This window comes from Camellia sinensis, chromosome 1, assembly GCF_055761805.1.
Source record: "Camellia sinensis isolate YWXY chromosome 1, ASM5576180v1, whole genome shotgun sequence".
Lineage (NCBI taxonomy): Eukaryota > Viridiplantae > Streptophyta > Magnoliopsida > Ericales > Theaceae > Camellia > Camellia sinensis.
The window spans coordinates 241,036,802-241,044,841 of NC_138961.1; positions in this window are offsets into that span (position 1 = coordinate 241,036,802).

Consider the following 8,040-nt stretch of genomic DNA (forward strand, 5'->3'; position numbering starts at 1 on the left):
TATGTCTTCCCCACCACTACTTGTTACTCCAGTACCTGGTGAAGAACTCTTTTTATACCTGGCAGTCTCTCAGCACGCAGTCAGCGCAGTGTTGGTTCGTGCAGAAGGAATACAACACTTGCCCATCTTTTATGTCAGCAAGACATTGTTGGGAGCCGAAACAAGGTACTTGCCCTTGGAAAAACTAGCATTAGCATTAATGATGGCATCCAGAAAATTGGCGCACTACTTTCATGCCCACACCATAGTCGTCCTCACGGCCTTTCCACTGAAGGCTTTGTTTGAAAGGGCGAACTTTAGTGGGCGAATTTTGAAGTGGACAGTGGAGTTGGGACAATTCGACATCAAGTTCCAACCCAAGACAGCAATAAAAGCCCAATCTTTGGCAGACTTCGTCGCAGAATTTACTCCTGGAAGTCATCATATCTGCCCAGTCGACCTAACTGACACAACCGAACTAGGGACCGAAGTTGACGCCGGAATAGCGCAACCCCTAGCAGAAGGTAGTCAATCAAACACCAAGGCAGACCATACTAAGGACAACAAGGAAGCAACGAACAAAGGCTCACCAGCAGTTCAAACAGAGGACGAAGGGCAGACAGCCAATATGGACTTTGAAGAAAACACCATCCTTGACCCCACGGCATCGTCTGACCCTTCCACCTGCTGGAAACTATTCGTTGGAGAGATGTGGAAGCTCTTTGTGGATGGAGCATCCAACCGACATGGTGCAGGGCTTGGCATAGTCCTCATCTCTCCAGACGGCCTGGTTATAGAGCAAGCAGTCAACCTTGGCTTCCCAGCATCCAACAATGAAGCGGAGTATGAGGCGCTTCTCGCAGGACTCAAATCGGCACACTTCATGAAAGCAACCGAACTAATGGTATACAGTGACTCTCTGCTGGTGGTAAACCAAATTTCTGGCGAATACGAAGCAAAGGACGACAGAATGGCCAAGTACCAAGAGTTAGTCAGAACGGAGATCAAGAAGTTTGATGTGGTAAGGATAGAACAAATAGGCAGGGAGGAAAACAGCCGAGCGGATGAACTAGCAGGCCTGGCCTCAATGGCAAATACATCAATCCCTCATCCCTTACTCATCGACTTCTTACCAAGACCAAGCATAGAAGACCCCGAAGCAGAAGAAGTATGTTGCGCAGAATTAGGCCCTTCTTGGATGGATCCCATCATCCTGTTCTTGAAAGACGGCATCCTACCAGAAGAGAAAAAAGAAGCCAACAGAATAAGGGCAAAGTCGCAGCGGTTTTGGCTATCTCCATCTTTGGCATTATATAAGAAGTCGTTCTCTGGGCCTTACCTCAAGTGCGTTCATCCCAGCAAAGTAGAAGCATTCCTGTTCGAAATACATGAAGGGGTATGTGGAAGTCATCAAGGGGGAAGGTCGCTCGCTTACAGGGCTATTTCACAAGGATATTGGTGGCCATATATGCAAGCAGACTCAGAGAAATATGTGAAGAAGTGTGAAAAATGCCAGAAATTCGCGCACCAAATACATCAACCAGCAAGAGAACTCCTACCCTTAACTAGCCCATGGCCTTTCGCAATGTGGGGCCTAGACATAGTAGGACCACTTCCAACAGCACCCGGGGGCAGAAAATTCTTCCTCGCAGCAACAGACTACTTCACAAAGTGGGTGGAAGCAGAAGCATTGGCGTCAATCAAAGAAAAAGATGTGAAGAAGTTTGTTTGGCAAAATATTATCACTCGGTTTAGCATACCAAAAGCACTGATCTCAGACAATGGAACTCAGTTCGACGGCAGAATCTTCAGAAGCTTTTGTGAAGAATACAAGATAGAGTTCTACAATTCCACACCGGCTTATCCTCAAGCAAATGGGCAGGCTGAAGCATCAAATAAAGTCGTCTTGGATGGACTAAAGAAAAGGCTAGAGAAAGCAAAAGGCAAGTGGGCGGATGAACTTCCTCACGTCTTATGGGCTTACCGCACCACACCTCGGCGATCAACTGGAGAAACACCATTTTCCTTAGCCTATGGCATGGAAGCAGTGATCCCACTAGAAGTTGGCCTCCCCACAATTCGAAGCGAAAATTTTGATCCAGACTTAAATGGAGAAGCCATAGCCCTAGAACTCAACCTTGCAGAAGAAAGAAGAGAAAGAGCATTAGTCCACATCGCCTCATACCAACGAGAGTTAATCAGAAAATACAGCAAAAAGGTTCATCCAAGACAATTCAAAATTGGCGATTGGGTACTGCGCAAAGTAATGGGAAACACCTTGATCCCAGGAGACGGCAAGTTAAGCCCAAATTGGGAAGGTCCTTATAAGGTGGTTGGGTTAGCAGGCAAAGGGGCATACCACCTAGAAGACAAGGATGGCAAGGCAATCCCTAGGCCATGGAACACGGCCAATCTCAAGTTATTTTACTTTTAGCTTTTCCTTTTCAAACATATGTAATTTCCTCTTCCTTCAATAAAATGAGAAATTCTTTTTAGCACGAATTATTCTTTGTAAAAGTTAGCTTGAAAGACTAAGTATATTGCAAGCATTCTATTCTAAGTTAGATGGAAAAACTAATTTAGAGGTTGGCTGGATTAAACCAACACCCTTCCTAAGCCCAGAATAAGGATCCAGGCTGCAGGACATTTGGTCGGAATAACCAAATACTATAAGTTAGCTGGAAAAACTAACTTCAATAGTTGGCTGGAATAAACCAACACTTGTTACTCTTCAGCCGAAGTAAGTGCAAGACTGAAGAGTGGTTGGCTGGAATAAACCAACACTTGTTACTCTTCAGCCGAAGTAAGTGCAAGGCTGAAGAGTGGTTGGCTGGAATAAACCAACACCTGTTACTCTTCAGCCGAAGTAAGTGCACGGCTGAAGAGTGGTTGGCTGGAATAAACCAACACTTGTTACTCTTCAGCCGAAGTAAGTGCAAGGCTGAAGAGTGGTTGGCTGGAACAAACCAACCTGTTACTCTTCAGCCGAAGTAAGTACAAGGTTGAAGAGTGGTTGGCTGGAATAAACCAACCTGTTACTCTTCAGCCGAACTAAGTGCAAGGCTGAAGAGTGGTTGGCTGAAATAAACCAACACTTGTTACTCTTCAGCCGAAGTAAGTGCAAGGCTGAAGAGTGGTTGGCTGGAATAAACCAACACCTGTTACTCTTCAGCCGAAGTAAGTGCAAGGCTGAAGAGTAGTTGGCTGGAATAAACCAACACCTGTTACTCTTCAGCCGAAGTAAGTGCAAGGCTGAAGAGTGGTTGGCTGGAATAAACCAACTCTTGTTACTCTTCAGCCGAAGTAAGTGCATAGCTGAAGAGTGGTTGGCTGAAATAAACCAACACTTGTTACTCTTCAGCCGAAGTAAGTGCAAGGCTGAAGAGTGGTTGGCTGGAATAAACCAACACCTGTTACTGTTCAGCCGAAGTAAGTGCAAGACTGAAGAGTGGTTGGCTGGAATAAACCAACTCTTGTTACTCTTCAACCGAAGTAAGTGCATGGCTGAAGAGTGGTTGGCTGGAATAAACCAACACTTGGTACTCCTCAACCGAAGTAATCATATCGGCTAAGGAGTGGTTGGCTAGTAAGCATATTTCAACCAGCCTAAACCGTAATAACAGTTGAAGTAATTAGAAGACATCACAAGTGCAAGCATACACATCAAGACCGGAGTAAGAGTTGCGCAAAATTTCCATTCATTAAAAAAGTAAGTACAAGAGGGGCATAGCCCGGTTACAAAGACGAAATAACAAAAGAAAAAGTACAAAGTCAAGAAAAGAGTTCTTGTATTTCAGCGTCAAAGGCCGCATCACCATCAACTTGAAAACCGGTTTCAAGGGGAAGATCACGCTCGGTCGCCGGGTTAGTTTCGGTCGGAACCGCGGTGTCACTTGGTTGTTCAATAGGAGGGTCCTCTACCATGGGCTCCAACCGAAGTGACGGGCTTACACCAACAACCGGAATGTCTTCAGGAACAGAGGAGTCATCAGTGTCTGAGTCCTCCAGAAACTCTTGTTGCAGAGCGTCTGCATACGCCACAAGGGACTTCGGTATGAAGTATTCTGGAGGGTCGTAGACCTCGGTCTGTTGGTCATGACCGAGCTGCTCAACAGCCGCCCTTCAGCCACATTTGAAGAAAAGCTCCTTGGCGGCATCGCATTGCTTGACATAGGCTTCCTCCGCCTCCTTGTAACCCGCTTGTACCCCTCCTTTTCGACCGCCTCCATGTTCTTTTTCAGTTCGCTTATTTCGGCGTCCTTTCTCTTCTCAAGCTTCAACAACTCCCGCAGATACTTGTCCTTCATAACGATGGCTGCTTTATGCTTCTCCGCTTCCGCCGAACTAACTAGATCGGCAAGACGGCCGTTCTCCGCTTCTAGCTCGGCCATTTTCTTTTCGGCTTGTAGTAGTTCGGCCGCCTTTGCTTCGGCTTCCGCCATCGCCTGCCTTGTGGTTTTGCGGAGTTCTTGGACTTTCCTATAAGTGACATTGTTCTTTTGCAAGGCCTGGCAAAACAAAAATTTCATCTCAGCCGAAGTAAAAGTTGGAAAAAATTTTTAGACAAAAAAACAGACAGAGCTACTTACCAAGATCATGGACTTGGAAGCAGACCGAATTGATTTCATTTCGGTGTTCAGCTGCTTCAAGTGGTGCTCCATGTCCTTGGGGAGGCACACACTTTTGGCCAGGTTAAAGGCCAGTTGGTGGTCTTTTTCAGCTACGACCGAGTCAGTGGTTTTGATGTTTCGATCGTTGAAGGTCAGCGGCGGAGCCCACTTCGGAGATTCAGCTCGGTCAGTTTGCTCCGGTTGAGGGGAAGGTTGAGGACTCTGGGGGATGGATTCAACCTCATCGACAAGTTGCTGTTCGGTCGATGTAGGTCGGGCGCGTTTGGAAGGGCGAGATGATGAAGGCCGCTGAGAAGGGAGGGCCACAACGGCAGGTTGTGCCTCGATGGATGGCTGTACTTCGGCTCTGGTTGTTGAAGTTAGAAGGGCCCTGACTCTGCTCTTCTTTGCCATTTCTTCCTCAGCAGTTAATGGAACAAGTCTTATTTCGGGCAAAGTTGGGTCCGGTTCTGGGTCTTCCTCAAGAAGAAAATCGGTTACCCTTGCTTTTCGGCGACCGCTGTACCGGTAGGTCGGCTCAAAATTCAGAAGCTTAGCCCAACTCCTCTCTTGGCACCGTAGTGCGGCTCGCAAAATTGCAAGGTTGGGATAACTATATAGAGAACGGAGGTGGGCAAAATCTGCAAAAAAGATAAGTGTTAGTTCGGTCAATGGACTGAAGAACCGAAATAAAATGCAAGGAAGAAGACCGAAGTTAAATTACCAGGCTCTCCCATTTTCCAATTTATAGGTCGGCCAGGAATTTGAGCTTGAAAATCCTCAAAGTTCCCAGAGACCCAAAAGAAATCATCATCATTAAGATCTTTGTCCGGAGTGTGTTTAATTATCTTCTCTCGACGGCGGCGAATTCTAAGGTAATAGACCCACCCAGCATTCTTTGAGCCAATAGAGTATTGATGAAAGATCTCGGCCAGACCAAGATTTAGTCCGGTTTGGTGGTTTAATGCGGCTATTCCCATTATAATACGATATGTATTGGTGGACAGTTGGGTGGGGCACAACCTAGTCTGTCTAAGAAATTCGCAGATTAGTGGTTGGACAGGAAACCGTAGTCCAGTTTCTATTATGGATTGAAGGGTAAAAGGGACGAAGCCTTCATTGTCCCAGGGAGTAGCATCTTTCTTGGCCAACACCAGTTGGACATCATCAGGAATCTGGTAATCTTGCCTAAATTCGGCCATGCCACCAGGGGTTTCGACTAAATATCTATACTTACCCATTTGTTGTATAATTTATGAATAAATTATTTCGGTACAAAAATTAGGCTCAGTAGCTCGGTTGAGCACACGCAGGAATGCCTGGGCAACCTAAGTCTGCAAGGTAGAAAACAAAGGGGTTAAGCACAGATCGTTGGACCGCGCTACAAATTATAAGCAAGATATGCAAATCCTACTTCGGCTTAGGGGGCTGGTTCTACCTCGGTTTATCAAAAGGTTTGTTAGCTCGGTTTTGAGCAGATTAGACCGGTTTATCGTCTAGGGGCAGCTTTCCGAGTTCGGTCTAAAAAACTAAGAAAGCTGGTTTAGCCCCAAGGCCTAAATCGGTTGTAGTGTGAATAGAGTAACTTCGGTTAAGCCTCTAGGGGCGGCTTTCCGAGTTCGGTTTAAGAACGAAGAAAACCGGCTTGGCCCCGAAAGCTTAGCTCGGTTATAGACCGAAGTACCTAGTTCGGTATGTGCAAGCTTGTTCGGTGATCTTATCTCGGCTAGAGTGGTTCAGAAGAAACTACTGATATTCCTACAAGTTCTAGTTTGGTTATTTTCTGAATCTATCTACATACATAACACAAACAGTATCCTAGTCCGGTTGCTAGGTGATTTTGGATCTAAGACTATTTTCCTACAAAATAGTTAATACACACATGAGTTCTATTGGTTTTTTCGTAAAAATACAGAAGCATAGCAAAAATGGAAGAAATGTTTCGCAAAAGCATAGAAAGCAACATAAGCGAAAACAGAAGAAGAGAATGGATTTACTTACCAGATTGAAGAAGGAACTACAGATGGAACGGTCACAGCAAACGAAGAAACACTAGCTTGATAATAGTTTAAAAAGCAAAAGCTCAGAGAGAGAAGATGAACAGCAATAGAGTGAGTAAGTCGAAAAATGAAAGGGACTGTCCTGTGTAAAAGCAGAAAGGGCGGGAACTGTTTTAAATTCACGAAGCACGAAGACGGCGTGACAGCCGTCCTTAGCCAATCAGAGCCTACCACGTGTCACTGGAATGGGAAGCGTTACAGACGCTATGATTGGAGAGACGTTTTTTACCGGACAAAACGGAGACCGAAGTAAAATTTAGCTCGGCTTAAAAGTTCGAGAGTTTTTTAGCACGGCTGGAGAGGCTAAAGTATTTTTAGTTCAGCTGGAAATGCTTAAAACAGGCGCCAGCTCGGTTGGTGGACTGGTAATCCCAATCATGCAATGCAGATGGAATTAAGGGGCAATTGAGAGGGTAATTTTTGGTAAAAATTGGGCCGAGCTATGTGATGGGCTTCGTGGCCCAAAGCACCAAGGCCTTGGTGAAAAGGCCGCAAGGGTATTCCGGCCCAGGAGAGATAAAAGGCACTCCGGCCAAAGCTGTTAGAGTTACTCCGGTCAAGAACGATAGATTTATTCCGGTTCTGAGGAGATATTGACTCACTCCGGCCCAAGGAGGTGAGATTACTTCGGCCCAAGGAAGAGTAAAACTACTCCGGTCTGGAGGCAACTCACAGTTAGGCCGGTCTCAGTTAGTCCGGTCGCAGTATGTTCTGGGAAGGCCGGTTTCGGAATTAAATCGGTCGTGACATACAATGGTTAGGACGGTCAGAACTTGTTACTTGGAAGTTTGATCTAAGCACATCAAGGTTAAACAGGGCAGCCGAAGTAAGGAGTTGGCGCAGAAGACCGAGCTAAGGATAGTTCGGCCCTCTGTGGCTCGGTATAGCCAATTTTACTTCGGTCAAATGGAAGTTCGGCCATAAAGAAAACCATCCCACTTGGTTTAAGCAGTGGGGGAGGGTGTAAAAGGATAAGCATTATCCTTAGGAGAATGAATCCTAGGAGGACTCTGCATGGAGAAATACAAGCCCTACTAGGATTGTGCCACGGGAAACTTATAAAAGCTCACAAGCATCACCTTGGACGAGGTAATTGAACACAATCTTTCTGAGAACTTAGAGCTTTGTCTATTTGTCAAGTTTTCTGACTTAGGCATCGGAGAGGTTTCCGGCACACACCCGCCGGCTAGCTCACGTTTGTGTTTTCAGGTGACAAAGCGACGTCGTACGGAGGAGCGTGGACTTGGTCAACAGGATTATACGAGGAGAATTATTTCCTCCCCGTACAATTATTGTACCATTGATTTTGTTTTTATCGTGAGAATTGAAAAAATCAAAATCAAAGGAAATTGGCAACTTGAAAACATTATTGGAGAAGACTTTTCCTTCTT